The 18,322-nt window shown below is 40.3% G+C and overlaps 1 long non-coding RNA gene across 1 annotated transcript; it reads left to right on the top strand.

The window, feature by feature from the left end:
* Positions 1-2,322: 2,322 nt before the first annotated feature.
* Positions 2,323-4,402, top strand: LOC112952789. The gene is made up of 3 exons (XR_003250465.1): positions 2,323-2,432; positions 2,684-2,745; positions 4,334-4,402. It is a non-coding gene; the product is annotated as an uncharacterized LOC112952789 (long non-coding RNA).
* Positions 4,403-18,322: the final 13,920 nt, after the last annotated feature.

Raw genomic sequence — 18,322 nt, 5'->3', positions numbered from 1 at the left:
GCACCAAGGCGGCAGCTCATGGAAAGCTGAGGAAAAACTTTGAATGTGCCCCAGCTGGCAGATCTTATCCTCTGCACAGCTGACCGCCATTTTGGGGTGAGCCAGCGTGGCGGGAATGGTGCCRGCGCCTGCAGAGGCTCACCACACACAAAATGGAAGCTGCCACCGCTGGCCTGAGGTAAATCCTACACCTTGGCTCAACGTCACCTTACTGAACATGGGAAAGGAGCAAAATGCAGCATGAACAACTGCTGGAGAAGGCGACTGAAAGCGGGCAAGAGGAGTTGGTCTCTCTGTGGTGCTGAGGGTGGCCCGAGGTCCCTTTGCTGAGCAGGGAAACCATGATTGCTGCGTGGTGGGTGCTGCCCCAGTGCTACCTGCTGGCGCCGTGTGGTAAGAAAAGCAAGCAGAGATTTTAAAACTTGTGTGAACAATGAATATTAGTTCTGTTGCCACTGTTGCTGTGTTATCATGCTTTAGCATCATGTTATTACATTGCTATAGTATCAACCATCATTTCAGGGTGGCAAATGGGTGGTGAGCTCTACCTCATGCTGAGCCACTCCTTCCTGAGTTTCGCCTCCACTCAATTTTGGTGAGAAAAGCAAAAAATGATGTTCAGCAGTTCAAACTGCTGCACTTGAGTTTACCTTGATGATTCTGTTCAAAATATTGGGCTTAAAGTATGTTTGGACAGCCCGTAAGAGCTACAGCACTGTCCTGGCCTGTCGGTGTTCTGTGGGCTTCACAATGTTCAGTTTCTTTTTAAATGATCTTTTCATTGAATATTGTTACATGTGAAATATTTTGTTTCTTTTATTCTTGTGATCTAAATGGCTGAATTTGGGATTCCAAAAAAACCTAAAAGCTACTTTATTTTTTACTGTTAGGAATTGTCAGTATAGAAAATAACAAGRGCAGAAGATGAACACAATTTCTGTTCCTCTCAAAAGGCCTCTGTAAGTCTTCTAAGTTTTTCTAGTTTTTGATAACAAAACCCTTAATTTTAGATAATTATTTTTAGGCAACGGTCACCCTCAGTAAAGTATGTAGATGTTCTTTTAAAAAGCAGTTTTTATAGAGTTCTTTTGTCAGAATAATAACTAAAATGTGAGTACTCAGTAACTGGAAAAATCTTGCACACTGTCCTTGAAACAGGGCATAGTGGTTTAAAAAGAGACTACAAAAAGTAATTTTAATGTATTACTGAATTGTTAAAGTTCTCAGTTTTAATATATAAGGCCATTGTCAAATTATGGCATCATCCTCATTTTTCAAATTTTTAAATATACATATTTTATAGGTAAGTTTACAAACATATAAAGCATTTGAAATTATTTGGACTAAATCCATTAATTTGATCCGTTATGAGCTTTTGTGCAAGTTGCCTTGCAGAGCACGTAGGGAGCATGGGTTTTTCTCCGAAGCTCTCTGTGACATCTGTTGTTAATATTCTAACATCTTTCTTTCGTGTACATTTGATAGACAACATACTTTTGGCAGTCTTTGTTATTAGAATTGCCAAAATGTTGATACTAATGAGTGCCTTGGTTTGTAATGAGTGCAAGCCAGAAGGAAACTTTTCAGAGATTCATCTCTGAAACCAAGTTATTTCTAGAAAGCCAAATGTTTTAACATCCCCTTTAGGTAATCAGAAATAGGTTTATAATAGAATAAGGAAATGATTTCTGTTCAGGAACAGTTGTTCAGATTTATCTGCTTCTTCCTCTTTATTTCTGACTTGTGTGTTTTTTAAATGCAAAGCTCTGTTGGAAGCCTATCCAAGTGCCAGGCTGTGGGACTTTGTTCCATTAGGTATTTAAGCCCTCCTAAATGCCCCTTTAGAGGGGATTGATGTGAATACATAAATGACATTTTGAGATTTTCAGAGTTTCAGATGTGGCAGCGCTGAGCACTGMACTCTATGGTTTGCCGAGATCTGTCCACAGAGCGGAGGGCACATGCCATGTACCGTGTGAAAAGTCCCCTCTGGAAGAGCCGTGCAGAAGCAGAAGAGGGAATCCATTGGGAAGTAGTTCTAGATAGGCTGGATGTGTAGTCTGGTTCCTGGCAGGAGACAAGTTCCTAGGTTGCCTTTTCAGAGTTGAGTGACTTGTCATTTCCCTGAAATCATGTGGGACAATAAAGAGGTGGTTGCAGAATTCAGCTGAAGTCAATTTGCTTTGTTGCAGAGAGTCAAGGCTGTTTATTTTACAGCCCCGAAGAGTTCATCAGCCCCAGAGCTACCCGCTCAGCCTCTGCTGTGCCAAACCCCATGTGGCAATGGGAGCATGTGCTGGATCAAGTGATGACCATACAAATACTGGGGAATCCCATGTGAGGAGTAAATCCAGAACTGCAGAGCCCTCAGAAAATTGGCATGTGGAATGTGGAGAAGTCAAGCAAGCTTTAGGTACCAAGAAAACTTCAAGGTAATAACTGGAACATAGGCACAAAGGAGGCACCTTACATTAGAGAGCCCTAGGAGATGGTTTTCACCATCGTGCTGCAGTGTTTGAAGTACGTATGATACACAGTTAACTCCCACTGATGTTTTGTGTCTGAATATTGACTTTATCTGCTGGATTGATGCACATAAAAAGGCTGGATTTAGGAGTTACGATAGTTTCTTCATCAGACACATAAACCAAAGATCTCATTTAAATATTTTTATCCATTTCAGAATCTGAACAAGAGCTGTGAAAAGCCTGTGCAGACACTGTCTAAAATCCTGTTCCTGTCAAGGTAAAAGGGGCAACTTCAGCATAGAACAGATCTTACAATGTAATAATACTACTATTTTGACTGTAAATATTTATATACTACAGAAAACAAGTTGCTTTATTGATAGTGTTGCTTTATTCTAGAAATATTTATTGGTCAAATTCATTTTTATTTATAATTCTATAAATTCTGACCAAGTTAGGTGGTGAGAAATTTGCCCAGATATGGAGGAAATACAAACTTTTAACTCTATTAGAATTTTGTATAATACTACTTTTTCATGATTCAGTTTTGGTGTTACTCAAATTGACGTACACAGACTTTTGCTGTTGTCTTTGCAAAATTAAGTTCCTAGACACGAGTTCTGTAGTGGAGCACAGTATCCTAAATTCAGTGTTTTGCAATGGGCTTTTATCTTCAGCTGCCATAGTTTGAGAGCTTTATGTGCAGTGAGTACAAACTAGGTATCCCTGTTTTCTTGAAGCTACATGTCAATCCAGGAATTCAGACTCCTGAAAGTACAGGGAGCAACCTGCAGGATTCATAGATGGAATATGTGTCTCTAGTATATTCTTCATATACTATGTTAAGTCTTCCCAATAACATATCTTTTGACCAACTGACTTTAGATGAGTCAGCTGAGTATTGATTCAGATTGGATATGTATGCAAACATGAGTACTGTGAATAAGAAGCAAAATGAGAGAACAGCGAACAAAGACCAGCTCTCCCCTCTTTGCTGAAATCTTCATTTGCTAAAATGTGAAAATTCACTTTCCCCCAGTAGATGTCAGCATCGCTACAAACATGCCCAGGTTATGGCTACAAAAGAGACCTTCTGTTTATGATTTTAATTAATTTCTCTATTTCAGTTTTGTAAAGGAATAGCAGATCTAAACCAGTGGAATCTATTGGCCTCTGAGACAGGATTATAGATGGCTACCCAGTGTTTTAGAAAAATAATATATTCTCAGTAATGCAGAAATCATACAGAACTTAGTGGAAAGGGCTTATTGCTACATTTTTAGAATATTCTGAACATTTACCTCACATTTACCCTCCAGGCAAATGTGAAGTAATATAAGATGTCTAATATTTTGCTTCTTTCTGTGAAGTAAATCAAAACCGTGGGAATGTTTTCATATAATTTGATTTACTCCTGTCTCCTATAATACATCTTCAACTCTGTTCGATTAACTCTCTGCCTGCTATAAGAAAGGGGCACAGTCTTATTCTCACTGAAGGCAATGGCAAGTGTTCTGTTCACTCTCATGGGAGCTGTTTGCCCCAAAGGAGTTCTCAACCACAAAGGAAGGATGTGGAAGGAAGTTTTTTTTAATAGTGGTGTGTGTGTGTGTGTGTGTGTGTGTGTGTGTGTGTGTGTATGGCAGGGAAAGAAAAAAAAAGAGAGATGTTTATTTGGGGATGTGTAAAGAACATTTCATTTTGCTTTACGTTTATAAAATAATCAGAAATATTTCAAAATCATCACGTATATGAAATGAAGACCAGAAAATAAATATTCTGGTGTTTATTTCATTAGAGAAGGCGAAACTTAATTTCTTCAGATTCCCTTAGGAAAGTCTTTTCCTTCATCTCGTCTCCAGCAGGACTCTCTAATGTCTTGTGATCTATTGGGTACTCATGAAGTACACAGTATATCATGACAGATTTGCACCTTTGGAAGTGAAAATTGTGCCCTCAGAAACATCATCAGCCCAAGACAAACTAGTGAACATCTCTCCCCATGCGTGGCACCATCTCATCAGCGAGAGTACCAGGATGAGCAGCACTAAAACCTGGAAGCCTCTTCAGGAGCTGTTGTGTGTATTCCCTTGTCTGTAGGGAATGGGCCGTATGGGTTTGCCACACAGCAAGGTGCTAGCTAGAGCTGGCCAGCTTCAACGCCCAATTCCACTAACCAGAGATGCAGCTTCAATCGTCTTTTTAGGGTGGGATCAGATGGAGTAATTTTAACTGCTATCAAATGGAGATAAAGAGCTGCCCTRTGCTGAGCTCAGTTCTTTTCAGGTACCAAAGCTACCATATTCTCCATGGTGTCTATGCAAGTGTCTGTGGTTAGTTGTCCACATCCACCTAGAACATTTTCATTTCCTGTGTCAGAAGCAACCTTGCAAAGCTTTGTATTAAAGTCACAAGTTGGGAAGCACCATGCCACAGTGTCCATCTTACATTCTTGTTCTCCCACAGATGTGGGCTAGGAGATGCTACCTGGCGAGCGTGTGCCACCAAAGTTGTAAGTACCAGTCCTAGACATAAGCCTAAAACCAAGGGGAGCCAGCAGGGTTTGGGTCCCCCTCATGCAGCCACCAATGTCCCCATCTCAGCCTGGGTACATGAGGCAGAGAAGGAGAGGATCTGCCAAGCTGAGCAGCGGACATGGCACCACAGGGAGGAGGCAGCATCAGTTAGGAGCAAAGCTTGCTAGAGGTAGTTTTTAATTCATCAGAGAATGAAACCAAATGACAGGAGTGGAATCCTTCTCTTCTACCCCCATGGGCTCCTTTCTTCCTTGCACAGCCAGCACGAGGAAGCTGGTGGATCTGTCTCTCTCTCTCTCTCTCTCTCTCTCTCTGGCTCTTTCTCTGGCTGTCCTTGCATAGTGAGTCAGTTTATGCCTCTGTCATTCAGCTGTTGAGCAAGTTTCTGTTTAGTAGTTGCTGGCTGGCTCTGCAAGGTATGAACATGCTGCTGCTTGGGCTTCACTTTGGAGGGGCAGCCCTTGCTGCTTCGCCTCAGAACGAAACTGAGCGGAAATGGAAAAAACATGTCCACTATTTGCCTGAAAGTGTTGGGGAAAATGTCTGCCTAGGCCTTTTGGGGGTTATGTCTGCTGCTAATAGTGTTCTGAATTTGCACCTGAGAGTATGAGAGGGCCTTGAGGTAAACGCACAGCTGTCTGAAGTTAGATGATAATCACCTCTGCATTATAGGGGTTGAAATCAAGGTGCAAATCAGCTGTATGAGTTAGTCCAAAGCTTGCAGGAAAACTCAAGCAATTTGACAAGAGTGCCAGCAAATCTGTCTGAATTCTGAGTTGTGAATCATGGTAGAGCCAGGAGTACTACAGAAGGAGTGGCACTGAATATGGTGTTCATTGTTGGAGGCCATAATGGAGTTCACTGTTGTCCCATTGTTTTCCGAGAAAGCCTCTGGAAGATGGGCATTGCCTGCAGTTGGGTGTACAGCCATTCTGGTGAGCTGTTTAGCATGATGGTAAGTGGTTGGTGCTCAAAGTACAGTGAGAATAAAATCTTTTTTTTTTTTTTTTTTCAAATTTCATACATAACAGCATGAAAGAACAAATGTTTAACCTAGCTTACCTTTGTGTTTGTGACATTTTCAAGATACGCTTATGGTGCTTGTGGATTGGTTTAGTTAAACAGGGAGATGGCAGGACTGCATTTTCCTTTAACTATGATTTCACTGCAAAGGTCGATRTAAGTTTTTATTAGCACCAAAAATACTGAGTATAGCATCAAAGCAATATCTAGCTATTATACAGTTGCATAACTAAATATGAAAATTAAGACTGCAAAAGTTTTCACATGTGTACTATTTCCTGAGTCTGATTTTCATGCCTTATGTGCATCAACAATAATGGACCAATGCAGCCAAAATTTGCTTCCACAGCTGCTGGCCTTAGGACGTTCCCTGGGCCTCCTGTGTTCTGCAGCTGCAGAGACTATTCCCTACTCTGAACGAAAGAATCTCCCCTCTCCTGTGACTGCAAATGCTGAATGAGACATCCTGTAACACCCAGCTCAGAGGGGCAGAGCTGACAGCTGAAGGCCACCCTTGGCATTTTACTCTTTGGAGATAATGACAGGTGGTGCATAACCATGAGCAGGGAACCCCTCAAGTCTAGAACTAGAAGGGGGACTTTGGGGGGAATTAGTTATAAAAGTTTATTGCCCAAAGGTCTTGGTGCTGTTTCTGCTCCAGGGAGAATGAGGAGGAGAGATATTAAACAGAGGTTTTAAAGAAAAAATAATCTGGCATATTAGAGGACTGCAGCATTTTAGAGGAGTGCAGAGAGCACATTTCTCCACATACCAAGAGTAAGCCAGAGAACTGCTGCATGTAATGTTTCTTACAGAACCACACCAAACTTGCTTACTTTCCAGTTTTGCTCTAAACTAAGATATAAACTTGCCTGTTGCAAGTTTCACCYAAATTCCTTAATCTGCACCTTTCATGTAACTTGGAGGCCACTCAGGATTTTGCAAATGAAACTTCATGGTTGCAAGTGAGTTTCAGTTTGAGCTTTTAACATTCTTGTTCAAACCTGAAACTCAAAATGAAATTAAGGGGGTGCAAAAAGGCGTATATGGCAGAAGTGAAGGAAGAGTTCGCAAGAACCTGTGCAAACCAAACCTGCTAAACGTCCCCCTCAGGCACTATCCACTCATGCAGATAATCTTAGCCTCCATCTCCTTGCTGTGTGTTGGGCAGGCCAAGGGGCCTGGCGGTGGTGCCTCAGAAGCACCACAGCAGAGGAACTGTGAGGCCTTTCCATGGTCAAACACTGTCCCTTTGGGGACAGTAGTTCATCCAAAAGTAAGTTTGTCTTCAGATTCCTTATATGCATCTGTAAGGCAAGACCAGTTTAAACTCTTTTGATAACGGGTAGCTGAAGCTGAAGGAAGCAAGGTTGCAAGCTCTTTTGGAGAAGGGAACAATTTTAGTAACTGAGCTGTAGCAAATGGGTAATTACAACAAGAGCGAGGTGGTGGGGGTGAGAAACCAGATGAATTATGAGGTTTAGTCTAATTTCTGCCCCTGCAGCACTTTTAGTTTGAAAATGGCAACTAAGTCTGCCTCATTATTGAGTCAAATAAATAAAACAAAACCAGAATACTGTGGTGGTTTCTTGATCTGTAAAGCATGCAAAGCTAAAACCACCACATGCAAAAACGATCACAAGAAGAGCGAGTGCAAGCTGAAGAGTTGGTGATACTCTCTCTTTGCAATGCACACAACTCACAATTCTCAGCACAGCTGACCTCTTGGGAACAGATAGGAAGTCCTGGCTCTGCTTGAGTCAATGGGAATTTTGCTGAGGACTTCAGGGAAGCTGGAACTTCACAGCATAACCCATTTTGTGCAGGATAATGTTCCTGGCCCTTAAAACCTTGTAAAATCTCATGTGGGCAAATATACACTTATAGTCCTGCTGGCAAGGATTTATAGTCCTCCTAGCAAGAAGAGGAAATTTAAGGCAACCCCTTTTCACTCTAGCTGGTCTTCTGGTAATAACATCCTACCTTACCCATGAAACAAATACATAAATGTATAAGTAACAAATGGCCTCGTGCTGCTCACTCTGTTAGTCTGTGTACACTTGTCTTCCCTTTGCTGTTCTGTCATCTGAGCCTGGGTCAGTGCACCCCAGCTTAGGCACCGTTTGGYGCAAGGAGTCCTGGTTCACATCCATTCAGGCTGTAGCCCTAAAGAAGTAGCTATGATAGTTAATATTCAGTATACTCAGTAATGTTACTAAGGTAATTTAAAATACTAGTAATTAAACTGGCGCCACTGATTGTAACACTAGGCAACAGAAACACCATGTTCAACAAGAAAACAGATGAACTTTCAGGCCTTGTTCATGCACCTCTTTAGAGAGGTGTTTCCCACTGTATGGAAGTCAAAAGAATGATATTTTAAGTTTATCTTTTTGTCAGCTTTGACTGTGGAGTCCTGAGAGACTGCTAATATTGTTACAGAAAGTTTTATCCTGTTTGTTCTGTTTGCTGAGTTTTCCTACTGAGTCAGTCAAAGCTTCATTTTCACTGAATGTGGAAGATCTGGTATTTTTAGTAATCTGTGCTTTGTGGCAGGGCAAATTCAATTCTTTGGCCACTTAAAAGCTCAGTACGGACAGTTGAAATAGCTGGGTTTCCTTCTGTCTCTTTCCTTGTTTCTTATCTCTGCAAGGTTGACATAACAGTAAAGATCTACAGTCCTTTGGAAAACTCAATAATGGCAAAAACACCTACTCTACCCTTAACCATGCAGTGAAAAGTGCTTAAAGTCAAAATGGCAAAAAGCTGAGAATAAAATGGTGTGAGAAATTCAGAACTATGCATTTCTTGTGTGGCATATTGGTAGGGGTCCTAGTCCAGTGTCCTGTATGCAAAAGCTCCCAGCATAGGGGAGCTTGGTGCTGAAATGCACTGTCACCCAGAGCAGCTGAGGCTGGAGATCATCTGCTCCAACCCCCCTGCTTAAGCAGGGTCACCTTGAGCAGCTTGCCCAGGACCGTTAGTAGCTTGCAGCAGTCTGCTCTTGTGGTGAGAAGGACAGTGTTGGGGTAATATTACACTTGTCTTAGCATTTGAAAGTAAGTTCAGCAGATCATAGGTTTCATACTGATGATGTGCCTCARTATAGACTGCATCTATACAACCCTATTATGGAAATACTATGGTATTATTTCCTAATATTTTGAAACTTACCTTTTCCTACAGAAGCTCTTCAAAGCTGAAAAGAAGCTTAACACCTACGGCAGAAGCAGTTGACATCCTAGAGGTGGAGTCAGCTTGCCACACCAGTCAGTAGATCTCTGAATTAAGATGTCAGTCTGAGAACTTTTCCACCCAAAATGTGAGGGTTCTTTTTCCGGTGGTGGCTTATCTGCAGAAACCCGCTAATGGTTGCATTGTGTTCATAAGCATGATACAAAATCAGCAGGGTGTAGCTGGTGGTGTGGGATCTGAAACATTAATTTATGACAGAAAAATAAGCAGGAAGAGAGCCTGTTGCCAAGGGTGTGTATAAGTCAACTGGGGTAAGATTTGCTTTGTCAGTCATGTAATGAGCTTGAGAATCCTCCTTCGCAAGGCTGCAAAGTGGGCACATTGTGTAGCTGCCCACACAGTTTGGGTTTAATGCCAGCTGCGGTTGTCCTTTTTTGTTTGTTTATTTTTTACTTTGAAGTATAGATGAATAAGGGAAATTATATTTAAACTTGTTTTTGTTGGGCATATGACACATCAGAATAATTGCCAGCTTATTTTCCAAGCCTTACTTTCTACAATAGCTTCAGTTTCCTCATAAATCCACAGTGATTACAATATATTTATTTATTATTATCTACATGGACACAAAATTACCTCAGCGAAGAAGAAGCCAAAATAATTTCTTGATTTGGGGAGAAAAATGATTCAGCCCCCATCTCTTTTTCCACCCACAACCTCCTTCGGGGGGCTGTGACTTTGCCTTATGCTTCAGCAGGAAACATATTTTTGGCTGAGCTGAAGCTCTCTAGAGTGTATTGGATCTTACAGGTATGCTGTCAGAAAGAGTCTGCATTGCACATGAGATGCTTCATTAGAGTAAGGCTAAGTGCTAAGGTTTCTTACAAAAATGACCTTCATCTTTTTCAATATATGGCTCATTGTTTATGCTTTGTTATCACAGTTTCAAGTAATGCAGAAGTTAAAAGGAAGAAATACTTTCTGTGCTGTGTAAGGGGGATATGGGACTGAGTTCAGTTCGGCAGAGAGCTGAGTAAATTGTTGTGGACCATGATAAAATAGGATTGTACAGTCATGTGGAATTTTGTGTGGGTGGATGAATGGAATAAGGAAATATGTCCCATTAATTTCTAAGGGATATTTCCTATGTATTGATGAAGAGGCTGAGTTGTGTTTAGTGACAGGAATAATATAGCCGATCATGAAATGAATTAGCTGTATTTGGTGTCCCAGTCAATCATGTTTTACTGAGAGCAGTACTTTGTTAGACCAAATATCCATTTCATGAAGTGCCAACAGTGGCCAGTTCTTATAGGGACAGATAAAGAGTCTGTTTTGGCAACTGGCAGATTAAGAGTATCTTGAGCTGCGTTATGGTTTATTACAGACATGGAGATGCCTATTTTTCATGAACTGGTCGAATTCCTTTCATAAGCCACTCTTACTTCTGACTTCCACAAATTCTTCCTTTTTGTTAGTTTTGTATCATTTTAAGTGGACTCCCTACTTTATTCTTTTAGTGTGAGAAATAATAACTAGTTATTCCCTGTTCAGCTTCTTCATAACATTGCTAATTTTATTGAATTACACCGTATTTCCTCTGCATTATCCTTTTTCCAGAGTGAAAAGGCTATTTTATTTATCTTCCTCTTGTGCAGAAGCTTTTTTATATGTGTGTTGCCTTTTCCTTCTGAAGATAAAGATCTCTCTCGAACAAACACTCTAGGATTACTAAATATTGAGTGATCTCTGCGTGATACATGTTTTCTTCCAATCTATTGGCAGAAAAGCAAATAGGAAGAAACGTTATTTAAAATGATTCTTCAAGACTGGTTACAGTTCTGAGCTTTCCTATCACTTACTTAGCGGATGGAGGAAGTGAACCAAAACAAGCTCACCCCGAGGATGGGAACTGGTGTGCCAATCCACACACCCTTCTGCATCCTATCCACTGTGCTCACAAGGCTGGAGGACGRGTGTTTTAGGGAAAATATAATTAAAGTGGAGATGAATGAGCTAAGCTGTGAGGTGGATTTGGCAAAATTAGATAGTAATGTAGTAAAGGGGTCTGCTGTTAAAATAACAGCTTGTGTAGAAAATGTTGCCCCATTCTAGGTGTTTTGCAGCAGAGTGTTTTGGTAGGGAGCAGTAGGGAATTCCTTGCTTAGCTGCAAGAAGTGGGATCTGTACCAGAGCTGTGAGAACCACACTGGCTAAAGCGGGAGCAAAAGTGGGTCCTATTGAAAGGGGAAGTGGAGGGCAGGAAGGGAGGGTACTAATGAAGTTCCTTGATGATCAACCTGGGGACTGGATATGTTTTATATTTTTATTAATGACCTTGGCATAAAAAGCAGGAGGAAGTTGATGAAATTTGAAGATGATGTACAGTTGGGAGCCATTGCTAATGCAGAAAGGCCAGGACTGACTTACAGGAAGAAATGGATGACTTCTAGGTTGGAGTATTAGAATCAGGCTGAAAGTTAATGGAACAAAGTGCAAGGTCAGGCACTTTGGGTTTACTTACAATTCCTGATATAAACTGGGAGCTCCTTGTTTGGAAACAAGGGGAAAGGACAGACTCGAGTGTATTAAGTGATCACAGGTGATAACTAGTAGTGAGCCATATGATCCAGGCACAAAAGGGCAAATGGGAATATTTGGTCAGTCTTGAAGCCCAGTTGAAACCGGAAAGCATTCATACTGGACAAGGCATGATAAAACATCTACATGAAAAACATGTAGATACCATGTTCAGCTCTGGCTCCCCATTTTGGCCACCAGTCCAAAGAATACTTATCAGGAACATGAGAACGATAAGCATACCTGCAAGAAGAAACTACATTAGCATGCATTATTTAGCCTAGCAAAATGAAATGAAATCTGAGAAGATGTGACTTATAAATGTGTCCATAGGAGAAAATACCCCCAAAAGTAGTGTTATTTAAAATAAACCCCTGCAACACAAACAAATCAATATAAACTGGTCATGAGGAAATCTGAGCTGGAATTTGGATTTCTAGCTAACAGAAGAGCCAGGTTCTAGAATAAGTATAAAGGGACTAAGAAGAAATAACTGGTTTTATTGCAGTGCTGAATCAGTTTATTAAAGGAATTATACAGTACGCTTTCTTGTTGAAGAAGCTGGCACTGTGACTTAAAAAAAAGGTGTTTTTCTAGTCCTGTAGAGCAGCTTCATCATTTCTTGTTTGATCCTAGGACACTCTGCTTTTGTTAACACTTGTATGGGAATATTTTAAGGAGAGTGTAGAAACTGCACAATATTTTAGTTTTGATTCATTGGTTAAACATGAGAATCTGTAATGTCTTCAGATATTTTCACTGGAATAGATCAAATGTAAATGTTGTAGGGAAACATTTTCTGCATTTCTGGAAGGCTATAAAGTTTTATAAATCCTTATGGTTTTGAAAGTGAAGGCACTGAAGCTGCTTTAAAAGGCCTCTAAGTAATTTCCCTTCTGAAAGACTAGCAAATCAGTGTACAGAACTGAACAGCTTTATAGTGCCAACTTTTATTTCAGATTTTCACATACGCTTTTATTTACCATTTTATTTACCATTTATTTTTATAACATTAATTTTGCATCAATGGAGAGGACAAAAGGAATAATTATTCCGCATAATGCATTAGATGCACCATGCTGATAAAGAAAACATTTCACATCCGCAGTTTAATTTGTATCTATAATTTTCTTGGAAACACCTTTGCTGAAATCCTCCCTTGTGTATTTCCTGCTCTGAGCATCCAAAGGGGGAAAGCATCGCAAAACCAAAATAAGTTTGTTCTAGTTAAAAGGACTGCCTTAGCCTGTGCACATCCAACATCTTATTGATAAAATTTTTATCATATTCCTGATCCAATCAGACYGAGGTAGTATTCAAAGAGTGATCTTTCATGAACATTGCCCATACATAATGACAAAATGTATTTATATGGAAATGAATAGGAAATTTATGTAGATATCAATTGGTGTTTTATATTCTCTAGGCAAGATGAGTTGTACCTTTGAAATTCTTTGAAAGCTGCTGTAATACTCCTATTTCAGAAGAAAACAATTGTCTTGCTGGCATTAGATTAAGCCCATGACAACTTTTCTCCTTAACATTTCTCCTTTTGATGTGCATGTCAACATAGGTTCATATATGTAAGATATTTAAAGCCCAGCAATGCCAAAACTCTTATGCTTTTAGCCAGATGTTTCATTTTAGAAACATCTATTTCAATGAAAGTAAAGTAGATCCAAACTTTTGAAAAGTGGATTACTATAATATAAATATCCTGGAAGAGTTACAACTGAACCTTAAATTCTTCTGACTGGAACAGAAAATGACAGCAAAGGGGTTTTAAATGGTGATGCGCGTGCTAATTGACTAGAATTCTTTTTTTCGTATGCTAACGTTTGCGCAGCTCTGTTTGTAATATAACCTGAAAATTTTAAGATGCATTATTTAAGATCTATTTCCATGCTCCTTGTGGTTTGGGGAGGACTTCTGTTGAAAGAAGGGCTTTTGTTCAGAGAACTTGCTATGCTAATTACACATGGAAGAATATTGATGTTTTTCTCAATGTTATGTCTTTCTAAAGGCTTGTCCAACCCGAGTCTCAAAGTTTGCATGCTAGCTTGACACAGAAATAGTTTTAAATGTGAAGTTCCTCTTTTGTATGATGTCTGCAGTTGGAAATTAGTGAACTGTGAAAAACTTTTTGTATATGTACACCAATGCACTATACCTGCAGATAAATATGATTGACATTGTTGGCTGGATATCAGAATTACATACAGCAGCGCCACTCTTTGCCTAATCTATATGCAGTACAGGTTAATGCATTCTGACATTCCTGCACACATCTCTTCTGCAACATCCTGCTTTGGCTGCATACTTTCACAAATGACTTGTGTGTGACTATCTAGATCTTGGTATAAATGTCAGCTAACATTCCCATATTAAAGAGTTATAGAAAATGACTGTTTTCAAAAGTTCATCTAAACAAAAAGATAGGAGTGCCTTACTGGGCACTAAGCTGGGTCAGCCCAGCTTAGTACTCTGGCTCCAACAGTTGCAATAGGAGGCACTGCCCGGGGAGCACGTGTGAGTGTAGCTGCTTTCACTTGTGCTCCCAGCAGCTGTAGTTGTTGAATTAGCAATATTAATGTGAACAGTCTACCTTCTCCATCCTATTGCCCATAAACTTGTCTAATCTGCTTCTGAACCTGCTGATACAGCATGTCCTTACCAGCTCCCGGGGCAGCAGAGTCCGCAAGTTCACCGTCCCCTGTGTAAGGGGACAGTCTCTATCTTTCATCTCCTACTTGTTTTCGGAGTGCCTCGTAAGGGCCCCGAGATTATAGGATTTTTGTGAATACAAGGTCTGCATTCATTATTCACGCTTTCTTCCTCATTTAGGTATCCCTGATTGTTTTGTCCCTTGATCTGTCCAGATTGATAAATCCTGGTCTTTTGGGTCTCTCCGCATGGGTTGACTTCTGCATATCACACTGGGCATGAGAGTTGCTCTCTGCAATTGTTCACTAATTCAACCATTTGGAGGGGGTGGGTGGGATGCAAAGACCAGAACCTATGTTGTTTCTCATGCTGAGTTAACACATGACATTGCTGACTTCTTCGTAGGCAATATTTCATCCTCTGTCATGCTGAATAGTATCCATTACTTTTGGTGCTTAAATAGCAGTTCTCTGGAAAATGGACATTACAATTGAAGAACTAAAATTAATAGCAAAGTTGTTGACAGAATAAGCCCAGAAAGCTGAGTATACAGCTGTGTAGGCTTCCCCAAAGGAATCAAAAGCGACTGAATGTGAAACTAAAGTATGCAAACCTGGCAAAATAGGTGAGTGAAATCTATATGCATGGAAACAGAAAGAGAGTTTGATAAAGCTGGCTCTGGCTTTAACACACGTTTTAAATTTATGCAAGTTGACTTTATTGTATTGAAAAAGTTGTAGCTGTCTGTATGAAACGGGGAACTAGCAAGGTTATTATGAACTGCTTGATAAAGAAGGTGTTGGCAGAATAGCTCATAAAATGCTTTTCTAGTGTCTTAGTTTTATGATAAGGAGAGGCCATAAAGAACTTGCTCATTCTGAGGATTGCACTACCCCAGTTCCTGTCCTGGTGGGATGAAATACCAGAGAGACCACGGCGCCCTTCGAGTGCTCCCGCACCCCACTTTGCACTTACGTGGCATATTGAGCCCTTCCATCCCTTGACTTGCTGTGCTACATGAAAAATAAAAAACATCCTATCTTCTATTCTGGCTTGATGGTGAAAGCTGCCATTACGAATTTCCTGAATGGAGATTTCTTTATAAATTAAGATGCTGACTCTGCTCATAATTCTGATGAAAATATTTTAATCGGAAAGCTCTAAATCTAACGCACACATTCTTACTAACCCCAAGGATATCTTTACATGAATCTTTCATCTTCCTTCTTGGCCTATGTCAAAGGAGTCTAGTCAAATACTGTCATTAAACTACCTTTCCTTTCTCAAACTTCAGCTATCTCAGCCTGTTTGTAAGGCCTCTCTCTCCCTCACATGCTATTCCAGCTCCTGCTCATCCTTTTGTGCTCCCCCTCATTTTTTCCTGCTCACTTGTTTCTTTTTCTCCCAGCTTTTTCTCCTGACTATAGCAGTGGTCTCTCCTCTTCTGGTATCATCTTGTGAAACAGCATACAGAAATATAACCCTCAAGCTTCTGACTGACCTGTAGGGTATAAACATCTATGTGGATATGGCTTAGTTTGCAGATTGGTGAGGGGCAGCTGGGAGCAGTGCAGGTAACTTTGTTAGAGGAACATTACTACAGCCCCCAGGTGCTGAGCTGCTCCCCCAGGTGCGAGGGAGAGTGCTGATGGACAAGCCCTGAGGCACCTGCCCTAGCCAGCCCCACAGGTGCTTTGGGGCTGGAAGAAAGCAGGGCTGTGGCTGAGTAGCAGGGACCAGGTACAAGGCAGTATTACTGTGAGGGAGAAAGAAATCCCTTTGTGATTTTTGTTTTTGCTTGAAAAAAATAAAAGTGATTATGCATGCTCATAGAGATTAATAGGATAGATAGTGTGGAAAAGGCTTCTTTTTTTTTTCTGCTGTGACTTTTAAACTTCATACATTTCTCATACATTTAAACCAAATACATTTCTTGAAGATAAAGTCTGGACAGCAGGAAAGAAACCAGCCTCTCCTATCTCTGCCGGAAGGAGGAAGAAGAAAGAGAAACAAACAAGGCAAATGAACAACAATCCAGGGACAAATACACCATCTATCTTTTCTCCCTATTGCCTTACTCATTCCTTGGAGTGTAGGAGTAACTCATTCCCACCACTAATAAATGCTGCTGGTGTTTTAAAGTGAGGCCCATCTATCCCATGAAACCCCAGGGCTTTTCCAGGAGTGAAAGGCAGGAGTCAGGAGCTGGAGGGCCCATGTCTGGGAGTGCTTGGCAGAGGCAGCACTGTCTTCACTTTGCAGTGAGTAGAAGACTGCTGGCTATAGCCTTTCCTCCTTAAGCCTGTCCCTGGAGTGGATGAAACTGAGGTGAGCTGAGTTAATCCTTTAGAAATCTCTGCTACCTTTCAGACACTCTTACTCAATAGCTCATACTCATTATGTATTTCAATTACTGTTAGTTTTTACTGCACTCAGATCTGACAATGCAGATATTGAGTGACAAGTGGAAGTAGGAGAATAACTTCAGATTTTTAACTTCAGGTACAGAAATAGAGGAGTGGCTCATATACCTACTGATTGAAAACCCTGTAGCTTTGATGATAGGTAGGACCATAAAAACATGTTTCTGCAAGGTTTTATCAGGAGGTAAGAGCAATACTGTGTATCAAATAGAAACACCTTCATTTGTGTGAGCTGAGAGATCTTCTGCAGTTGAAGATGACATATGCTTGTTCTATCTGTGTAAATGTGTAGATTGTTAAAGATATTTGTTTTGTTTCTGTTATTGTAGTATTACAATACTGTAATTATTTCAGTAATATTATTGTGTCTGTGGGATTCGTACGTTGTCTGAATGTTTCCTTTTCTTATAAATTTAAGTAAATGAAACTGGATTCTACATGTGTGTATATAACTCTTGACTTTGTGCTCTGAAAAGTGAAGCAGGTCGTTGGGTTTTTATTTCCAAAGATCTTCACTTGATTAAAAAGTTTTCATTGCCTAAGTTCTGCTAGTCACATCACATATGGCAAAAATAAACATGCAGGCTGATAAATGGAGGACAAGTTTCCTTTTCTATGCTTTTTCTATCCTGAGAAAGAGGATAAATTTTGCTAACTAGCAGTTTGATTGGAAGAAAGTTAATCTAGAAGGGAGTAAATTATTGCGTATTGCCTTTTGAAATCAAAATTGGAAATCATTGTGTGATTATCTGGAATCATCACTGTTTCTTCATTTGTGACTAGTTTACATATTCAGGGGAAAAAAAGACCACCAGTAGAATTAAAAATGCCCTTCTTGATAATTTAACGGAAACAGGTTATTAATGGAAACAAAAATACTCAATGTGTGTTGGACCTATGTGTATTTGAATTGCTCAGTGGAAAGCTTTTGAAGGCTGGCCTTGTGTTCCACTGTGGGACCAAGCAGTGACAGAAAATGATTGCCCTTCATTTAGCTATTTGGTCAAGTTACTCAAAGGCATAGTATTCTCAACCCCTACTTAAATACCCGATTAATTGTAAGGAAGCTATTTCATATCGTTGTGGCACTGTATGTCTTCACATTTGACAACTACCAGCATCTAGCCTCTTAACTGAAAATTACTTTGGGGATCCTGCCAGACAATGCAAACCAAAAGTTCTAGCCCCCCTCGCTGGTTGTGTACTACCCAGGCACAAGGTCAGATGTCAGGGGGCAGCCCTACTTGGGACCCAGTGGGTGGGAAGTTCTGTGCCGTTCCAAATGCACTTTTTTTTTTTTTTCTGCTGTGAGGCCTAACTCCACTGTTTAAGGAGCATTTCATTATTTCTATATACAGATGCTTGTGATAAATTATTTCCACTTATAGAATAGTTTTTGTTGGTATTCTTTGAGGCAGAAGCAGTGCTTCAA

This window comes from Nothoprocta perdicaria, unplaced genomic scaffold (genome assembly GCF_003342845.1).
Source record: "Nothoprocta perdicaria isolate Ctin4 unplaced genomic scaffold, notPer1 scaffold_41, whole genome shotgun sequence".
NCBI lineage: Eukaryota > Metazoa > Chordata > Aves > Tinamiformes > Tinamidae > Nothoprocta > Nothoprocta perdicaria.
The sequence above is the reverse complement of the archived record's forward strand: the minus strand, read 5'-3'. Positions and strand labels throughout refer to the sequence as shown.